At 44.5% G+C, this 21,508-nt stretch overlaps 1 long non-coding RNA gene and 1 other non-coding gene across 3 annotated transcripts; both read left to right on the top strand.

Moving 5' to 3' along the window:
* Window positions 1–269: 269 nt before the first annotated feature.
* LOC107310562 lies at window positions 270–21,115 on the top strand. Of its 2 annotated transcripts, XR_004306293.1 has the most exons (4): window positions 270–473; window positions 810–1,073; window positions 6,941–7,122; window positions 20,402–21,115. It is a non-coding gene; the product is annotated as an uncharacterized LOC107310562 (long non-coding RNA). The 2 variants fall into 2 exon arrangements; XR_001553637.2 differs by lacking the exon at window positions 810–1,073 and having other exon boundaries at window positions 272–473.
* TRNAS-GCU lies at window positions 14,732–14,813 on the top strand. The gene has a single exon. It is a non-coding gene; the product is annotated as a tRNA-Ser (tRNA).
* Window positions 21,116–21,508: the final 393 nt, after the last annotated feature.

Genomic DNA, 21,508 nt, shown 5'->3' with positions numbered 1-21,508 from the left:
AGCAACTTGGTCACCAAGAATTGCTAGGTATGATTTACAAAGCTCAGATTTGGGTATGTGGCAGGCTCTTTCTTCCTCAGCAGGGAGAAGCCAAAGCCCCTTTGCTCAGGGTGCAATTTAAATCACAGTCAAGTTCACAAGTCATGGAAGGGGTGGCTGGGCTGGTGAGTTCACGCAGGGCCATCGGATCTAGGAGAAAACCGGTGAGGGAAAAAACAAAGGTGAAGAGTTTTTTCCTCTAATTAATTCCCTAAACCAGTTCAGTGGGGTTCAAGCAAGTACTAGAAATCTTTCCCCTTTTGGCATGAGCTCGATCAGCTGAACAGTAACATGTGACCACAATCCAAGGCAACCTTTGTTTGCAAGACCAAGAGTGGATCTTTTTGATTTATATTTTTTTTTCTTTCCCACAGCAAGCTTTTAGGTCTGCAGCAGCTCCTCTCCATGGGAACAGATCCACTGTTTACTGGCTGGTGAGTTTTATAGTTTTATTGCAAAGCTGAAACGAACTTTTCTGTTTATTTATTATTATTATTATTTTACATTAAGAGCATTTTAGTATGCAGTGAATCATTTTGCTTTATTCTTGCATGTCTCTTTGGAAGGCTGAAATACTCTGCCAGGCATCAAGATTCACACTAAATGCTGAAGAAACACTATCCTACTTAATTTAAGAGGAAGGCTCATGTTAAATACCCATTCAAAGTGGTGCAACCTTTGCTCTTACATCATGGGGGAAAAAAAACAAAATTTGAAGCATCTAAAAGATATTGTGATGTCTTCTACCAAATCTCCCTCTTTTTATCTAGAATCAGCTGTTTCCATCACTGCATTAAACACTGATGCTCGAGATAACCATGTTCAGGCTATTGCTGCCATACAGAACTACAGGCTTGCAGGCTGGAGTCAAGACACTCACTTCCTCCCCTTCTGTAGTTGGGTTATTCCTGCTCAGGCCATTTCTACAGTTTTACCCCACTCTCACCAGGGAATCAGAGCTCCTGCAGCTCATCCCACACCAACAGCTTTAGGAAGTTGAGGAATGAAATGGACAATTTTGACACTGTAGGGAGGTAAGAGTTGTTATTTATTTGTTCGTTTGTTTGTTTTGCCATGAAACTAATCAGCAAGAAACAATTGCCTTGCTGGGCTGGGTTGGGTGGGGTAACTAATGTGAAGAAAAAAAAAAACAGAAGAGAAGCAGGTTAGGATGTACTGAATGTAGGTATATCCTCTGCACTCATCCAGCCCTGCACTGCATCCCTGGGACCTGCAGCTGAGCCCCAGGGGGATGTGCTCTATAGAAAGACCCAGGAAGGATGAGACGTGCACTTTCTCACACTGGCACACAGCTCAGAGTATCTAAGTCAATTCCTGCTCCTGCTCAATCTTTGCTGGCAGCCATTTGCAACTGACATTTTCCAAATGCTTCCTGCAGCGTTCCCTGCTCTCCCACACTACAATAATCGTTACACTATTTTTACTCGAGATCTGAGAACGTGTCAGGGAGAGACAAGAGCTTTTTGGGAGGCAGTCTGGCACAGGGATGACCAGCAATGCTACAGAGCAAACCCTAGGTGGTGACCCTGTGGTCCTGGAGTGCTTTGGGACTGAGCAAAGCAGCACAGAAGGGCCCCAAGCACTGCCCTGAGAAGCCTGGAAAGAGTTACCGCCAGCTTTGGAGGGTTGCTCCTTCCCAACAAGGCAGGAGGGGTGAAGAATGCAAGTGACGCAGCAGCATCCTGGCAGGAGAGAGGAAAAAAAAAAATATATAAAAAAAAAAAAAAGCCAACAAAAAACCTAAGGCTCTTTGGATGAGGTTCAGGATGACTACACTTTTACTGTAAGTGTTTGGTAACTCAGAGTCGCATAACCCTTCTCTGCCCACTTGGGGCTACAGCAGATGGATTACGACAAGAACCACTCTACAGACACACACACACCCCAATTCCCTGTCCAAGGGAGGACAAAAAAATATAACAACTTAAGCTATGTTTCCCATTTAACAGAGACCGACTGCTATTTATTTAACAATTTTCAAGTGTTATTTTAGCCTTCCCGGTCTGTGTGTGTTCAGAGGCTGTTTCTGGGATATGAGCCAAAGTCTATCAGAGCAACTTGGCACCAAAAGAGGAGGAAAAAATGAAGGGAGGTGATGGGCAATGCTTCCTGCAGTGACAGTCCCTGGACCTGGACAAGGCAAAGAGGAAAAATGGGGATGGCCATGGAAAAGCCAGATGCTGGCAAAGGCTACCCACTTCCCAATGCAAGTATGCTGTAGCACCAAGAGCTCCAGGACAAGTGCACTGAAGGAAGAAGGAAGACGCCGAGTATCTCCCAGTGGGTAACCTCAAGGTCCTCCTTGGTGTCTTGCGCCCAGCCTCCCTCCTCCTCCCTTTGCCATGAATCTCTCAAGAGGTAGTATCATATCCACTGTCCATCCCTAAAGATGAGGTCTGGGGTTCTCTTTTGCTCCTGCTGCCTTTGCTGTGCCTCTGGATCAACATTTGGGACTGATGTTGAGCAGACAGGTAGAGGCAAGATGCAGCATGTCAAAGGGGGAAGGCTGATGCCCCAAATGAGTTCTCCTCCCCTTCGAGCACTTATTGCTCCCTCTCCCAAGGTTCAGAGCAGATGAGACAGCTTTCAAACACCAGGATGCCATGAAATCAAGTGCCAGAAAGACATGGTGAGTCATCCTGAACTGCTAAGGCAAAGAACAACATAATGGGAACCTACCTGGCACCCAGCAATGGAGACTGCAAAACACGCAGCTCAGACAACAACAAGTACATTTCACACTCACAAAATATGTTTTATCAGTTAAAAAACTTCCCATCTTTTCCCCTGTTGCAGCATCTAACACTGTCCTCACCTCCCACTTTCTCTACTGCTCACCCTGTAGAACACAGCTGCAGCACAACAGCTGACTTGTGGGGTTGAGAAACACTTGCATGCTAGTACACAAACAGCTCTCACTAGTTGCTTCACGAAGGTCTGATTCAGAGTCTGCTGAAGTGGATGGAAGGCCCCAGTTTTCCCGGATTCTAGGCCAGTGTGATGGTAGTTGAGACAACACTGTCAAGTCCTGCCTTTGAGGATGCTCCAGGGGCTCCCTGCTGCAGGCGTTCCCTGTATGCATGCTTTCCCAATGCTCACATGATGAATTAACCATTTTGCTGTCAGTCTGGGGCTTGCAGGCAGACAGTTCTCAGAAGCTTTACTAGCCCTTCAGCAGATGTGCAGGACAAAGACCTGCTGTGCAAAGACCACAGTGACAGGCAATGCTAACCCAGGTACTTACAAGAGCCTGGCAAAAGGGCTGTGCTTAGCCAAAAAGTTGAGTAGTTACAGCCACTGAGACTACCTCAATAAAGTCATTAAAACAAGCACAGATGAGCATTGAGGGCATATGGAACCCATCCTCCAGAGACGCATCCAAGTAAGATCCCTACATGAGTATCTCCAATGAAACAAAGCATTAGGTTGGATGGGGAACAGGGCAACCTGATCTAGTGGCATGAACCTCTACCCACAGCATGGAGTTGGAACTGGGTGGTCTTTAAAGTCCCTTTCAACCCAATCCATTCTATGATGATGCTATGAAAGCAAGGCTTGGTGCTGATCCAGGAGGTGACTGCATGGGGTAACTCTGGCACCATACAAACAGGGAGCAGCATGCAGTAAGTTGACTCTCAGAGCTGCAGTTTCTCCCCTGGGATGAGAAGTTTGCTGCTACTCCTCTTGTGTTGCACTTAACTGAGACTGCAGCTTTACAGCTCAGCACTGGCATAAGCTCCGTTCTCAGCAAACTCAATTGGAGGACACTTGCACTGATACAACGCGGTGTGGAGGAACTGCCTGGAAGCCTTCAGGCTTCCTGCTGAGAGCAAAACAAAACAAAACAAAACAAGTCTTTCCTCCTTAGATCAATCCAACAAAACTCACACATGCTGCAACACAGATCGCTGCCCCATGGGAGCTCTTTGCACCACACTTTGCACTAGAACCCGTCTTGGCTTTATTTACATGCAGTGTCAGAACTCCTTTCAGCAGGTCCAGCATGGTTGCCAGCCACTCACCTCCCTGCAGCATCGATTTACAGTTACATCTGACTTCTTTCCAACTAAGCCCCAGCCTGTTAGCCGTGAAGAGACCAAATCACTTACTTACTTCTTCACATTCTTTGTCATTTTTATAAAACAAATGGAAATTGTTTTATTTTTGAACTACTTAGATCAACACAAGTCAGATTCAGTGCCACGTGCCATAATCAAGCTTCTATTTTCTTTTTTTCTTTTCCAAGTAAAATTTTAGCCCTGACCAAGTTAGATCTGAAATCCAGACCTTGGTAGCAAGGCTCACATCTTCCTCTGAGACACCATGCCCAGAGGCCATGCTCAGTGTGGGATCACAGCTCGGCAATGGAGACCTGCACAACACAGGGGAAGGTTCTGCAGCCTACAAAAAGGAGCAGGCATACCCAGTAGCTCTGCTTATCTGTAATCTTCCTCTCAAGGCACTTTTATATCATCCTGTTATTTTAAAAGCCAGTGCACACCGGTTTAGCTTTGATGCTATGCATTCTTAATATCAACCAGAAAACTCTTTCTTCTTGCAGTAAAACCCCCCTTTTTTTCCCCCTCGGGGGTTCAGCTGGTAGGGCAGAATAGACTCAGCATTTAGCATTTAATTGTAAGCATGAGTATCAGCTTGAATCATCCTGGCTTGCAGGGCCCAAGAGCATTCCCAGTGGCTGTGAACACCGTCAGACGGCTGCTGCAGGAGTATTTGGTTCAGCATTCATGGAGGAGGAAATCAGCAACTTACATCACAGCAAAGGGTGACCAGTTTGTGGTCAACTGAACCAAGAGCCAAAAGCCCAGTGCAATGCAGTCATGTCGGAAATCTTGTCTGGATGCTGGGGCTCAGCAGAACCAAAGGGCGGCAGCCAGAAGCAAGCCAAAACTCAGATGCAGAAAGGTCCAGCAGCCATCCAGCCCCAGGCCACTCAGATTATTTGCCTCCGCATTGCTTTCCAAGGCAACACCAGTTCAGCTTCTGCCAAAAAGGAAGCCAGTGTCAGCCACAGTTCCCAGCCACCAGCAGCCTTCTCCCTGCCATCCGGGAAGGGATGCTAACAAAGCATTTTCTAACACTTACTGAGCCAGCTCCAGAAGAATTTATTTTCCCTCCCCTCACTGAAACCTATACTCTGAGAAATAGCAGCCTGCCCCACTGCCACTGGGCACAACTGCAAGGCAGCAGCCAGAAACCAAGTCCTCCTGGGCAGCTTTGTGTTGGTCCTGTGCTCAGCCAAGGGGAGATGCTGACTGACACCTTCCTAGGTGTTTCAAATCCACTCTTCCCTTCAAAGCTTGATCCAAAGCAGATGTTCAACTGTCTCTCCTCTTTCTGCCCTTCCTCCTGCATCTTATCCATTGTCCAGGCCAAAACATGTTGCTAGGTTGTGAAATAAGTGCTGAAGACAGCACCCCATCAAATCATACCCAGCACCTGTGCTGGTTGCTTTTGTTTTTGTTTTTTTTTTCCCCCTAAGTTTAGCATATGCAAATCTTCCAACTATTCCTTGTAAGTGAAGCTTCCCAAACAGAAGCTTCATCTTCCCAAGCCGCCTACTTGGAATATGAAAATATTGCAGAGAGGATGGATGCACTGTTTCAGAAAAGGTCCCATGAGACAACAGAGACTGACTGAATTGTCACCTTTGCTTTTTTTCTTTAGGCTATTTGAGGTCTGTCTTTCTTGTAACAGCATCCAATTCTTAATACACAATCAGCTTATGATTCACTGCATCTGCCAGGTCCTTTCTGCAGTTAATGTGTTATTGTTCATTTTGGGTACAAGCATTCAATTGCCAACTGCACTAATTTGCACATGTCTTTACTGAGTTTATTTTTCTCATCTTCAGACTACCCCTATAGCTCATTAAGACTACTATAAGCGAGGAGACTATTGAGCAAAGCAACACCTCTGGTTGCATTTGCATTTTTTGCAGTCTACCAGTGAATTCACTATAGAAAGTAAGCAGACTACTCAAAACACCCTTTTCATCCTACAGCAAACTGTTTTAGAAGTATCGCTTCTTAAACACTCACTTGTCACTATTTCATCTTCATTGTATTTCCCAAATTTGGTTGTCAAAGTGGCAGGATATCCTCAGGAACTACCCAACATCTTCCAGCACTTTGTTTTGGTACAGTCACTATAACTAAAATCTCAGGACTTTTACAGGTTTTCCTCCAAGTTCTGCAACTCTTCCATCCCTCACAACAAACCACTGCACCAATTGGTAGCGCAGCTCAGAGCTGGTAACTCATGCAGTGAGAGTAAAGATGGATGAGTTCTGCAGATATTCCAAGCTTTCTTAAAACGTATTATCCACTTTTCATTAAGGATCACAATCACCTTCCGATTTTTCTTCAAATCTTATTTTCCAAGGTAGATGTCACCAATCTCTTCACTGATTGCTCAGTGGCTGAGCTCCAGTGCTGCAGGGACTCACAACAAAAAGCAAATATCTGAAGGGTTAACAATTTTCTTCCCATGATCTTTAACTCATAAATCCTGAATCCCCTGGAAAAAGGAATGTTTCATTTAAAAAGAGCAGCTGTTGGGAAGAATAATGCAGGGCTTAGAAAGAAATTTAAGAAAATAAAATAAAAAAAGGGAAGCAATGGGAGAAAGCAAAATAACACTTCCAGAAAGTTTTCCAAAGGAAATGAGTAACCACTTGTTGTTAAATGATAAATCACAGTCCTCGGGAAGTGGCATTGTCTGTGGTCTATTTTTAATGAGAAAACACCCATGTCATTGGCATGAGGGCTGCACATGCTGACGGGATGAGTCTGCGGGCAGCAGGAGCAGAACACTCACGGGTAACCATCACCTCATTCCTGTCATTCCCACTGCTTATCAGGAACCAAAACAGCATGAAAAGCAAGTGTCCTGGAGGAAGAAAAAGGCGCTTAGGACAACAAACAAGGCTGCTGCTTTCCAGGGAAGGAGGACATGAGGAAACGCTACAGACTAAGAGAAGGAACAAGGCCATGTGTGCAGACTCATGCTTTCCATGGGCCAAGGTTGTGCATACAGCCACAGGTGAGCTCTGTCTTACTAGGTGAGCCAACGTCCTACCAGGAAACAAATCTCAGTGTCATGTATGAGCATCCTGTGAGTCCTCAGGATGAAGAATCTGGGCATGCAATGACGCTTCAGACTCTTTTCTCTAGGGTCTGATACTGAGACCAAGAGCCTTCCTGGGAAGTTGAGGGCTGCTGCAAAAGGGCAGCACCTCATGCTGCAGCTCCATTTGTCACTGAACACTTCAGAGGTATAATGAGCCTCATTTGAGGTTGATAATGAGTCTCAGATTCCTGTGGTGACATGACTCAAGCCCTCAAGCATGTGGTGCAAAGAGGCCATGCCAGGGAAAGAAATCTTATGTCAGTGAAGCACAATCAGGATCATATCCCTTCCCATTCAATAAGAAGAAGGATGTTCCTCCACAGAAAGTGAGGGAGCACACAGATGGATTCAGTAGTGCTTAGTGAAGGTGACAGACCAGCATTCCTGAGACTGGGAAGGGCTGAGTGCTGCCCACAGCTCTGCACCACATAGCACAGGGTGCCCTGAGGACTTTCAGATCTGGAGGATGCTGGGGAGCAATGAGAGAGTGAGAGGCAACCTCCACCCATGACTCAGAGGTACCATCTGACTCTCGGGAACATAGACCCAAGATGAAAGAGTACATTCTGCCTGTTTCCAGTGATGTATTACTTTGCAACTCTGCACCTTAACTTAGCTTTCACTGACCTGGTGCAAAAAGACTGTAATTTCTCGACTATTTCTAACATTCTTTCCATATATGAGGTTTAAGCCTTCCCCCCCCCATTCCTTTTAATAGGAACAAAACCTCACAGTTTGCAAGAGATTATACAACACACACACACACACCACTGCTCCAAAACAGCATCTGAAAGCATTTGTTTGATGTTTTCCACTCCCCCACTATAAAACACCACCCTGCTGGTCTCATTTATTGTGTGGCATTTTGCAATGGAGCGTAAAAACGGAATTAATCATAGCCCTGAAAAACACAAACTTCTTCTCTGAGGTTAGAAGTAACCATTTGGAAGGAAAACTTCCAGGAGCCAGAGGGACTGACAGGGCTGGAGACTGAAGTCCCTCTTTTCAAAGGCCAAGTGTGTCCCAATATATCCCTTGGACAGCTGCCCCGAGCCAAAGTTATAATAATTTATTCTTTCTGCTTGCCTACAGATCAGTTCAAGTAGCAAGGAGATTTGGTACAAAATCAGGACAAATACCCAAAGTGAAGAGAGAGGTTCAATAGGCAAACGTGTCATAAATCCAACAGGAGGCTCTAGCTCTCAATGCAGCTTTTGCACAGGCCTATGTCCAGAGCCTTGGCTATGGTCCCTGTCTCCTGTGCTGGGATGCTGTGGAATTTGGGCACCTTCCCCTCTTGGGCAGTGCTCAGCATCCCAGTGCGAGCACTGACACTCAGCTCTGGCAGGAGGCATTGCTTCAGCAAGTCAGAAACATGGAAATCTGGAAAGCTTATGCCAAAAGAAAAATCATTATCATCTTTATATTTTCTGGCTCAACACCATTTAAGAAAATTACCTTCTACATAAATCAACATTCCCTTTCTCCACTTCTGCAGATTTAGTGCTTTGCGTGAACTCGAGGAGTGGCTTCTGTCAAGGATGAAGTTGGGAAAAACCATGAGGCTATTTTTTACATTAGATGTAGCAGAGGTTTGCAGAGAGCTTTGGAATCCCTTCGCATAGGAGGCAAAACATTAATAATTTAAAACCCGCCTTTTAATTTAGGAAGAGCATTCAAAGAAACTATTGAAAGAGAAAAACCATCAAGCCCGCTGTCGCATCCAACTCAAACACTGACATTTTCTTTCAAGCACCAAAAGCGGTTTCAATGAGCTGGCACTCAAAGAATTTACCTTTTCCTTACTCGCCCTTGCCCCGCATTGACTCTGTGGCCCCTCTCTGCTCACCGTGAGTCACAGAACCATAGTATGCCACAAGTTGGCAGGGACCAGAGAGGTGGTGGATGCCCCATCCTTGGAGACGTTCAAGGTCAGGCTGGACAAGGCCCTTAGCAACCTGGTCCAGCACCATATCCAGGTGGCTTCTGGAAATCTCCAAAGACCCAACAGCCTCTCTGAACAACCTGTGCCAGGGCTGCTTTCCTCCAAAGGACCAGGCAGCAGCTGATGGAGCTGCTCCACAAGTCAACTCCTATGTCCTTCTGCACTCTGAATTTCATTTTTTTCACAGCAAAATTCAGGAATTCTTATCACCGAGTAAAGCCTTTTGGGCAATGTGCAGCAGGGAGGAGTGGGGTGGCAGGGGTGACTGGTGGGGGAGCATGCTGGCAAAGACAACTCTGGTACAAAGCAGTATAGCAGGTACTGGGAAAATAAAGTTAATTAGAGGTTTTGGTTTAGAATAGCAAGGGAAGAAATAAAACAATCAATAATTGATCTTCTTTTCTTTTTAATCAACAATTCCAGACTTTTGTCTCCACTGATGAAGTGCTCTCCTTATTCAAAGCATGCGTTCATCTGCCCGTCTCAGCTACTGATACTGTTTCTTATCAGCACCTTTCATTCTTTCCCATTCTTGCAAGAGCTCTGCAAGGTAAACAAAGGATATTATCTTCATATTTAGGAGGCAAAGAAAGGCTGACAGGGACAGGCCCACCTGACTATTGAGGCTTTTGCAAGAGCAGGAACAATGTAGCAGTCCAAGATTTAGGGCTGCTCATACAGCCTGGCCACAGCCACGCAGCCAGCAGCCTTCCTGGTATCTGGGCAGCCAGCCAATGTGCTCAGAGAGGTCTTCATGCCCCACAGCTGCACCCTTGACTTCCAGATGTTTGCAGAGAAAGGGTCATTATCCTTTTCCTCCATCTCTCAGACTGCCAGCAAGGAGTCCCAGCTCCTCTTGGACACCGAACTGCAGGAGATCTTCACACTCATTTGAAACTCCCATGAAGAATGGTCATGCTCTGAAACCTATTAACCTCACTGATGATTTGTCCTGGACCATCTTACTGCAACAACATGGGGCACAAAGCCTAACGCCCCAAGATCTGGAGTCCTCTGTATCAGTGCCCGAACCCAAACAGTACAGAGCAACCCAGCCTCTGCAATCTGTGTGGCAGCCACTAAAACCGCAGTGCCTCTGATCTCAAAGGAGAGGACACAGTTCCTGAGGTTGCTTCTGCCTGCTGCAGTGAAAATAAAGACAAAATTAGTTCTCCACCAGAAAAGTGGCAACTGTTCTGAGGCAAGCCCTGCTCTCAGGCACTTGCAGGGCAAGCTTAATTGCAGCAGAGGTCATGGAACTCAGCCTTACCCTTGCCAGTGCATTTTTGGAGAAACAATATGTGCAAACACTGGCAGAGCGCAATCTTACTTCTCTGCAAAGGGTGCTTAAACATGTCCTTTTCTTCTGTAAAAATAGGGGAAAACCTACATGTCAGCAGGTCCACTGATCAAGCACCATACTCCTGTAGTTTTTTCAGACAGTTATGAACTTGAAATGTATTTTGTCTCCTGCTCCAGCAGTTCCTAAACAGTGCAAGCTAAATATTTATAGAAGAGTCACTGTTTGTTTAAGTTTCAGCCCCTACTTGCTGAGATCCACTATGCCCAGACCCCAATATGACAGCTGATTACAGAAGAGCTTGAAAACAAGGCAGAGGAGACTCTGAGGTTTAACAGACCTTTCATCTGGACACTTTCTCTTGTTGTTGTTTTGGGTTGCCTCCCACAGCCAGCAGCGCTCCTCCTGCTGGGACCCCGCTTCAGCACAGCTATACACAAGCACTTGTTGAATAAGAAAGCTCATAAAATCTGGCTGGAAGGGACAGGTACACGCAGAATAAGGATGCTTTCCTCCAGCACCAAGTCTGCTTTTAGGGTCCTCCAGCTGAGAGCCAGCAGCCTGTGAGCTTGTGCCCTTGGCATCTCCGCACCTTGTCACTGCTTCACTTTGGTTTTCCCCTTATCACCACGTCTGTGAAGTAAAGCAATGCACTTGCTCTGTTTCAAAGGAAACACAGCTACTGCAAGCCAAAGGCCATTTTTCATCCAACACTTTGGCAGAGCTCTGCTGGATGCTACAGCCCATTTTGGAGAGCTCTTTGTGCACTTAAGAGCCTGGCTCTCTATGACGTGCAGTCAAACAGTTCAATTGCTCCTGAAAATTCAATGCAAGCATCTGAACTGCTTCACAGCATGCAGCAAGGCAGATGTAAACACCTCAGTTCCAATATCCAACCAGTCTTTCTGAGAAGAAATTATTCCTAATATCCAACCTGAACATCCCCTGATGCAACTTGAAGCCATTCCCTCTTGTCCTGTCACTGTTACCTGGGAGAAGAGGCTGACCCCCACCTCACCACAACCTCCTTTCAGGGAGCTGCAGAGAGTGATAAAGTCTCCCAAGCCTTTTCTTCAGACTACACAATCACAGAATCATTGAATCACTCAGGTTGGAAAAGACCTTAAAGATCATCAAGTCCAACCACAACCTAACCATACTACCCTAACCTAATCCCTCAGTAGCTCCCCATAATAATTGTGCTCCAGACTGTTTACAGCTTCACTGCCCTTCTCTGGACATGCTCTAGGGCCTCAATGCATTTCCTGTAGTGAGGGGCCCAAAACACAGCACTTGTGGAGCAGCCTCACCAGAACTTCACAGTCCCATAGTACCCTACAGAATAACCAGGGATCCTGAAACTTTTGGTCTGACAATCTTCCACAAGCTGAAAAGAGACTTGGATTTGCAGATATGCTTCCAATAGAAGCTCTCTGTGTCCAGCAAGTCACACTGCAAAGCACTACAGCACCTCCTACATATAGTGCTGCACAGCATTACAGGTGAGCAACCAAAAAATTAGACTGCTTTTTAGATATGGTGATCACAGCTTATTCATCCCATGAAAAATATCTGTGGGTACAGGTGAACACTTGGCATATAAATGTATTTACATACTTAGACATGAGCAGAAAGTGGCTTATGCATCTTGGACAGGTGAGAGACTGAGACAACTTTGCCCAAATCCAATTACTTCCAATGTAGCTCCAGCTTTGAGTGGACCCACCGATGAGCACAGATTGCTGAAGGAATCAAAACCACCCCCAACAGCTCATCTGATCAACCTTAAATCTTTCCCAGAGCTGCAGCAAGGTTGGACTCTGTTCTGGGCTTCTCCAGGGAATAACAGGGCTTGTTCTCCACTGCACAGGGTGTTAGCACTTCTCCCTGACAGAATAAAAGACATGGCATCAAGCAAGACAAGAACTAAAGTTCTATCAAAATCAGGTTTGCATGCTGAGACCATTGGCATTCTTGATGTCCAGAGTGAAGGCCTGTGTATGAACCAACACAACCCAGTCACACAGTTAAATAACCATGCCACGGTGATGTACACATGCTGCACACCCTGCTAGCAGTTTCCATCCCTGCGTGCATATGCACACGCAGACAGGAAAGCATCTTTTTAAGCTTTAGGCATGTGCCCGTATGTGCATTCCTGAATCACTGCCCTGCACATGAATATGCATGAGTACATAGGCACACCGCAAGCAAGAAGGCTGATAGAAGTGATTAAAGAGAACACCGAAACATGTAGGAGGCTGGAAATAATGACAAGTGCTTTCATCAGTAAAACCCAAATTACCCTGTCTGCACACAGCCTCTCATCTCCTACAGCGCAAGCAAAGCTGCTTATTATAGAGATGCCTTTACCGTAATCTGACTTGTACAGAAATGAGAGGAGCTGCCCTTGCTTTCAAATGGTTTATTTTTCTGCTTCTTGGGGGACCGATCAATGGTGGGAAACATGGTTGGGCTCATAGAAAAGTTGCACTTTCCTGCACCCAGAGGCTGGGCTCTGCCCGGTGGTGCTGTGCTATAGCTTTGGCTGCTAATGGCCATCCCCATGTGCCAGTCGCTGTCCTAGGTGCCAGCCTGCAGGCAGCGAGCATCGACCCACAGCCAGGCTCCTCCACCTCCATGGAGGACACAAAGTTTTACCAGGATGCAGAAGGGAGACTTTTTCTTTTGCTTCACCTGGTCCTAAAAAGGGAAAGAAAAAAAAAAAAAAAAAAAGAAAGAAAAAAGAAAGAAAGAAAAAAACCCACATCTTTCTAGCTTACATAAATATTGGATCTGAGCACTTTGTGCTCAAGAAGTTAAAAATAGGATATAATATCAGGTCTATGCGCTGCATCTTTTATCAAAGCCTTTTATGAACATCAAACCGGCTCCGCTGCTCTTTTATACTTCCCTGCCATCGCTCACAATTCATAAAAGGGGACTACAGAGATACAAAGGCTACGGCACTTCCCAGCGCTGTCACAGGCATCCAGGGACAAAAACAGCTTTTGCTCAAAGCTTTGAAATCTAAGAGCAGTTTTATGATGTAGTGTCAGTTTTAGCACAAACGATGAATAATAGATATGCAAAATATAATAATACTTTCACAAGTAAACAATGCTTTGCAGTGTCAAACCTCTTCAGAAGCCCTGTCAGGCTGTTCAGAGGGATCGGCACTGAAATCACAGTAACACGGCAGCAAAGCGAATGCTGTTAGAATAAACACATTCAGCCAACAAGCACGGCTTCTGAAGGGGATGGCACATCCAAATCCCAGCTGTGTCCTCCAGATACACACATCCAGATCCCCCCTATAAAAAGGGGAGGTAATGGAGATTAACAAGATGAACCAGAAACTCTTTAGATATAAACTTGATGTTGACCTTGCCATCCCTTGGTTGAGCCACAATAAATCAGAACCTCCTCCCTATCTGTACAACAAGCAGAGCTGCACTCACCTACACTCAAGAAATGAGCATTAATTAACTTAAACACAAGGAAAAAATACACACTTCAAAGATGGCAGCTGATAGAATATTCAAGTCTCATTCCGAGTTAATTTGTTACAAAGATACCCGGATATGGAGCAAAATCCCTATGCAAAACAGAGCAAACCTGAGAAAGCCTTTCAGCTATGTGGCATCCTTTTCACAGAAGACAAGCGGCATAACTTGCAGTCACCATTATTTTTTCTGCCCCACGCTGTAACGGTTATGAATTCCAAGGGTGGAAGTGATAAACCTGTGATAAAACAAATTCCATTGGACTCGAAACATTGCCCTAACCAAAAAAGAATTTCCTCCTTAGTCATCCGGCAGCAGAGAAAGCCAGCTCCCACATGAATTACAGAAGAGTAGGAAAAAATGCTTATCTGGGAGATTACTTTTTTTTCCCCCAGTACCTTGTTATTTCATTTTGAAGCAGGGCATGGGTCAAACAAAAACCACCTGATGCTGATGTGAACTGCTCAGCACGAGATAAAACCGTGCAGGGATCAATGCAAGAGGAGTTTCTCCCTGCAAGGATAACAAGAGACAGTGCCAGCAGGACGGGTGGCAGCACATCCCCAACTCCAACTAGTCAACTTCTCCCGACCTCCAGAGATCCTCAGCTCACATATCCTCCCGGATATTCACATGCAATGGCAGAGTCAGGAGGATTCTTCCTCAGATCTGGCACATCCTGAAAGCAACCCTGGAGCTGTGAGTCCTACCCAGCACACTGTGCCAAAACATTTACACTTTCACAATAAACAGAAGGAGACAGACAAGGCAGACGAGGTGGCCGAGTGGTTAAGGCGATGGACTGCTAATCCATTGTGCTCTGCACGCGTGGGTTCGAATCCCATCCTCGTCGGCAGGTGAAAATTTTCTCCCCTTCTCCTCCTTGTTGAGGTCCCAGCTGAAGTAATGCGGTCACATCAGGTCTGGGGGGGGGGGGCACCAGAACAAGAAAGACGTGGAGCTGTTGGAGTGGGTCCAATGGAGGGGCATGAAGATGATCAGACGGCTGGAACCATCTCTCCTAAGGAGTGAAGAAAGGCTGAGGGAATCTGGGCTTGTCTGGAGAAGAGCAGGCTCCTGGGGAGACCTCACTACGGCCTTCAGGTTTCTTGAAAGGAAGTTGTAAGTAGGAGAGTAGAAGGGGAATTCTTACGTGGTCTGGTAGAGAGAGGACAAGGGGGGAACAGTTTTAAACTAATAGGGGAGATTTAGGTTAAATGTTATGAATAAATTCTTTACTCAGAGGGCAGTGAGGCACTGGCACAGGCTGCCCAGAGCAACTGTGGATGCCCCATCCTTGGAGGATTTCAAGGCCAGGTTGGATGGGGCCCTGGGAAGGCTGATCTGATGAGGGGTTGCCAGCCTGTGGCAGAGGGAGTTGGAATGGACTGGGCTTTAAGTTTCCTTCCAACCCAAACCTTTCTATGACTCTGTGATTGCAAGACACCACTTCTGAAAAGCCCCTCAAGGGCCCCTCAGTGCCTCAGGATGCCAGCCAGCTTCGGAGGTTTTACATTTTAGTGGCATGAGGCAGATTTCAAAACAAGCTCCTAAATATTAATCCCCATCAACTGCTCAGCAGATGGCAGCCCAAGAAAACAGCCTGTCAACACCTATGCCTCTGCAAAACCTGGCAATGTAGTACAAGGGATTCAGTAACCAAGATGTCATCCTTGCTTTGCTGGTTCAAGCCATAATGTATCTACTGGTATTTCACTGTTTCTTCCTGAGGACAATTTGAAGCAGAATAGTGAGTCTGCAAGCAGGCAGCCAGCACTTACAGGCATGGCAAGTCAGGAACTGCAAACAGTTATTCATTGCAAAAGCAAAGATTGCTTTTAAGGAAGAACTACATCCTGAAAGTAACTACTGTGACAGTTTAGTCAATGGAAAGCACTGAGCAACATCTTGAAACAATAAACAAAGGACCATTCATCACTTACTAGTAGGATCATTCCAGACCTTAAAAAGAAGAAGAGGGAAAGCCCACCAATACTACGATTTTGCATAACCAAATGACTGAGGTCTGAGATTAATTGGCTTTGCTTGGGCTGGCTCTCACTGCTGCCCTTCATGTCACTGCTCTCCAAAATGCAGAACTAGGGTCAGCAGCAGCAGGGTCTGTGAGCAGCACTCACCCCTGGTATATCTTCCTTTGAGGTCCCTTCCAACTCCAGCCATTCTCTATGATCCTATGAAATCCTCCCAACAAGGACAAGGAAGGTTAAGATCAAAGCACAATTTCAGCATCAGTATTACCAGTACATTCTCCAAGCAGCATCCTGGAGGAAGAAGTGAATTCAAATATTAAGTTGTAAATATTTTTAAAGTGCCAGCTAGGCTTTTGGCACCCAAGAAACTTCTAAAAGCACTTTCATTTACTACACCCACCCTCAAGAATCCCATTTGAAAACCAAAGCTTCAAACCCCAATTCTAGAGAACTGGGAGTAAACTTTAGAAGCAGGAAACCATCAAGCAAGAGACATTATCTGTAGATTAAATCATCTTCCTTTGCCGGGCTTCCACATATTCAACTCAGAGAACCATAAAAAAAGTTAAGATTTCAGAAGAAAAACTACATTGTCAAATTTATTTTATAGCTTTGAGCTTTCTTCCCTTAAACCAATAAATACTTGCAATTCCTTTATTTTCTGCCAGCTGGAGACAGACTTGAAAACTGTTGAAAACCTGTAGTGTCAGTGTTTGTCTGTGCTGGGCACCAAAAAATTCCTCTCCAGTGAGTGTGAGGGGTTACTCATGGCTGGAGCATCCCTGCAATGTGCCAGGGCTGCTTTTTCACTCTCATGTAACCACCAGTAATACCGACTTAGCACTGCTGTGACTTTTACAATGCTGTTACTATCTCCAAATCATCATTGTCTATCATACAAACACTTGTACGCCCAAAGACACCACTTTCACAATCAGTGGAAGCATTTTTATTTTTTTTTTTTAATTAATGATCACAGAATCAGAAAGGCTGGAAAAGACCATTAGGATCATCTTGTCCAAACATACACCCAACCCCACCACTGTAATAAACCACGTCCCTACATACCACACCTCCATGTTTCCTGAAAACCTCCTGAGATAGTGATTCCAACTCCTTCCTGGGCAGCCTGATCCAATGCCTGACCACTCCCTCTGAAAATAAACTTTTCCTAACATCCAACCTGAAATAAAACACATTTTTCTAATATCTAACCTAATACCATGTATCTGTCCATAGACCTACAGGTAGCACGGATCCAGAGCAATGTAACACAGAGTAAGCAGCAAGGCCAAGTGAAATGCATTGAGCTGCAGCTGCACCCCAGGTTTGGCAGTCCATGTCACCTGCATGGTACTAGGCTCCCAGGTGTCAAGAGTATCCATAGCTGAGACAGGATGGACAGGACTGAGTTTGCAATGGGCAAAGCAGAACAGTATGTTTGGGTACATCTACTGCATCTTGTCTGCAATCCTGGTAGCAATGAAGAACCATGCAATGTACAGCACTGGTGCTGCTCTAAATTACCCAGCGATGGACAGGTTTTGTTCCATCTCCAAACAAACATTTTCAGAAGCACCAAAGCAACTGCATCAAAAGAGCAGAGCAACCAAGAGCCTGTTTTATGGGAGTAGGCTTAAGCACCAAGAGTACTCCAGAATTGAAGCCTACACCCTATCTTATACTGAAGAAAGACAAAGGAACCGGTATACAAGCAGTGATCATGCTTACTTTGCTCTTTAAACAAAGAGGAATCCCAGGGAACTCCCTCAAAGCAAATTACAGAGATGCTGTTCCTGAAAGGCTGAGCAATAGAGCTTGGAGGAGACCAATAAATGCATCTTGCACATGCACTCTAGGTCTTCTGCAGGTGTTCATGGCTATAATTAGGACTTTTTGGCTCCAAGCTCCTGCTTATGTACAAAAGATAAAGCTCATGGTGTTGTAGCACACTGCTGACAAAGGAGCTTTTTAGATATCGACCATGTTTGCTTAAATAGTAGTTAGAAAGCTCATACTTCCAGTGATCTTTCTTCGGTGCCTTAGAAGTTGTTAGGAGGCAGTTAATAAAACACTGGGAATTTCCACGCTTGGAAAATTGCATTCTGTATTCACAAGGGAGAGAAATGGGCTAAACTACTTCCCCGATCAACCCGCACAGGGCTATGCCTTGAAAGTTACCTACATACTGCTATATACAATGTTATCAGCCAACAAGGGCAGAATGAAACAAATAAAATTATTAAGTGAATTTACCAGAGACACAGACGAGGTTACTGGAGGAGCCAGCAACAGGAAATAGATTTCCTAATTCCCTTTCTTCTCTGTCTCAGCCACCAGAAAAAGCAGCCTTCAGAAGTTCAGAAGATGCACTTAACCACACAAAAGAAATACAATTACTTTTCAGCGTATTTTCTACACCATTTGAGCTAGATTGCAACACACCAAGTGAGCAGGTTAAGTTAAATACTGGATATCCCAGCCCACGGGGATGTCTCTGCCTGAAACCCCATAGGCTGCTGGCTCTACACAGAGCCTTCCATTGACCACCAAGCCTACGCAATACACGCAACCCACCCCAGAGACCTGGTACAATGCTTTCACTCCCCACAGTTAAACTACAGTCTCCGTTACAAGCATAGCAAGCACTCAACTTTCCTGCTAGTCAAAGTAAAGAACATTTTAATCCTCAGTCTCTATCTTCACAATCTGGCTTAAGTATCACATCAAATTCAAGAGACGGTCAACTGGTTTTGTTCCTCTGGCTCCATTTCCTTCCTTTAATCTGATGTAAAATTGTGCTTACAAAGCAATGATATGAAACTTTTAATGCCTCACACATGCTGATGGGAATGCAGAATAGCATTTTCAGCAATTTCCCCTTAGCAGCTCTTTTTTTTTGTACAATCAAAATAAATAAATCTGGAATCTAGATTCAAAGAGCTGACTTTTTTCTCCATTCTCTATGCAGCAGCACACACAAGCGGATTTATCCCCCAACACTTCTAGAGCAATTGTCTAAACTGAGATTTTCACAGCAAACTCATGCCCCAGAGACCAACAGGACAATCCAGTTCTGGTGTTAAAGAAAAGAAAAAGGCTCAGTCACCTTTATAAAAACATCAAAGTCATTGTAAATCTCTATCAAAATGTAAATTTAGTAATTATCACTGCAATTGCTGAGTTATCTATGTCTACGTTGAATACGAATAATTTTCAAGTTAAAATGTAAAGCCGTCTCCTTTTTTTTTTCTTTTTTTTTTATAAGTCATTCTTTTAATGATGCCATTCTTCAATAGAAGTACTATTAAATTAAGATGAGAAAAAATTGATTGAATACTCATATTATCTCCTCTGAAATTACATGGCAAAGCCTGATAAGCAGGTTCACTCACAGCCGGTGTCTGCTTGGTGCTGTAAATACACCAGTAATTGCTGAGTGGCCAGGGGCAGTGCAGGAGGAATTATGAGGCATGGATGGGAGCCTCCCCACCCCTTTGCTAATGAGGAAAAGCCATCTTCAGAGTATGATGCTAAAGAGATGGGAAGGCCTTACCTTCAGCAGAGGCTAGTAAGGAAACAGAATGATTCAGTTCCTAAACACCAGGAAAAGAAATTGGGTGGAGAATGAGGAAACCATCTACATACCTGGACATGGCCACTGCTGCACTGCAAAAGCTCAGTGAAAGGGAAAAAATATCCTTCTGCCTTCTGCAACAATTGCTCTGCTCCAAGCAAGTGAAAGGGAAGATATTCCAGTAAGGACGGCAAGCAACTGATTTGCTGTAATCCTCAGAGCAGAGGTGCTTCCTTCCCAACACTTGGTGACCCAAGAAAGACAGGGCAAAAAGATGGCAGGAATTTCCAGATGGTTTTGTCGGTGGCTGATGTTCTGCAGAGGATTTTGCAGGTCCATAAATCCCATGATCCTAAAAATCCTTGGGAGCTATGGAAAGGATCACGCTCATTGCTCCTCTCAGCATTACTCCAGAGTGGCTGAAGGCACAAGTCTGGGACCTTTGGAGAGAGGAAAAGGACAGACATTATATGAGAGCAACCAGAGGGAAGTAAAAACCACAGGCTCTTCCCACATATCTTATTCCCATGCAAACTCCGATCTTTCAATTCACTTTTGCACAGGAGGAAGTTTTTTAGGTTTGTTTGGCGTTTTTTTCACTTGTTGTTGTTGTTGTTTTTCTCCTTTTTTCATTTGTTAACCTATTAGCCTGGTTTATTTAAACACACTGAGCATAGGCTCCATGGGACCACCATCTCCAGAGGCTCACAGGTCCCAAGTGATGTGAAATGAGGAGGACTATAAACCAACAACCAAGACAAAGTTATCACCTAACCAATATATCCTTCCAAAGCCCTTTTGGCTGGGGAAAGGAGACAGTTTTCTTTCTCCATCTTAGCCTTTATTAACCTAATTACACGTTTTCTCCAACAGGAAAGAGAAGGCAGTAAAAGGCTGCAAGGAAGCAGCTGAGCGGGACTTTCTGCCTTTCTAATTTCAGAGAGAAATACCCATCCACAGAATCTCGTGGAGGAGACAGCCCCACGTATCACCTGGATACTAAACCTGACACCTTGGAAGCACTCAGCTCTCCAGTAGAACAACTGTGTTCGCACTTCCTACCAACTCAAGTACACCTCCACGTTCAAATGAAATAAGATCCTCTCAGCAATGTGGCTTCAAATGCCCAGGGAATTAGTCATAAAGATTCTAGTTCTTTGATGTGCATAAAGCCATCAAAATTTTGTTTTGCTTTGGTTGTTTTTGTTTTTTTTTTTCTTTTTTTCCTTTTAAAACCTGATATTACTAACAGTGCTGGGAATCAAGTTGCTGGGATTTTTGTTTGTTATTTTAAGATAGGAAAGCTGTCACATAAACCCAGTCAATTGCCAGGCCCGGAAATAATGCTTTGCAAGCAGTGAAAGGAAACTCAAATAACTCCCTGCCCAACATTGCTTTCTAGTTCATCTGTCATAAAAACAGCAGAGAGCAGCTCAAAGCCAAAAGACTTTTTTTCTTTGCTTTGTTTTAGCTCTAGCAGCACAGAAAGGTGATATCACTGCATATTGTAACCAAGCAAATGAGTAATGAAAGTGCAAGCAAATACATTAAATAGCACAGGCTTAAATAAAAGGTGTGATAATCGTTTGCTTTGTTTTGCTAATTGTGTCAATGAAGTCCTATCCTCAAACAGATGAAACGTCATCAGAAATGAAAAAAAAAAAAAAAAAAAAAAAAAAAAAAAAAAAAAAAAAAAAAAAAAAAAAAAACAGAAGAAATAACCAAGTGGATAATTAAATGTTCAGAATGCAACTCTTCTTTTTTTAATTTTTTTTTCCTTTTCTTTTTTTTTATTTTTTTTTCCCCCTCTTTAAAACTTTGGAGAAACCCGAGCTTAATATAAACTGAATTCAGGGCCGCAAAGATGATCAGAGGGCTTGAGCACCTCTCCTACGAAGAAAGGTTGAGGGAACTGGGCTTGCTTAGCTTGGAGAAGAGAAGGCTCTGAAGAGACTTCATTGTGGCCTTCCAGTAATTGAA

Source organism: Coturnix japonica, chromosome 2 (genome assembly GCF_001577835.2).
Source record: "Coturnix japonica isolate 7356 chromosome 2, Coturnix japonica 2.1, whole genome shotgun sequence".
In the NCBI taxonomy this organism is placed as follows: Eukaryota; Metazoa; Chordata; class Aves; order Galliformes; family Phasianidae; genus Coturnix; species Coturnix japonica.
The sequence above is the reverse complement of the archived record's forward strand: the minus strand, read 5'-3'. Positions and strand labels throughout refer to the sequence as shown.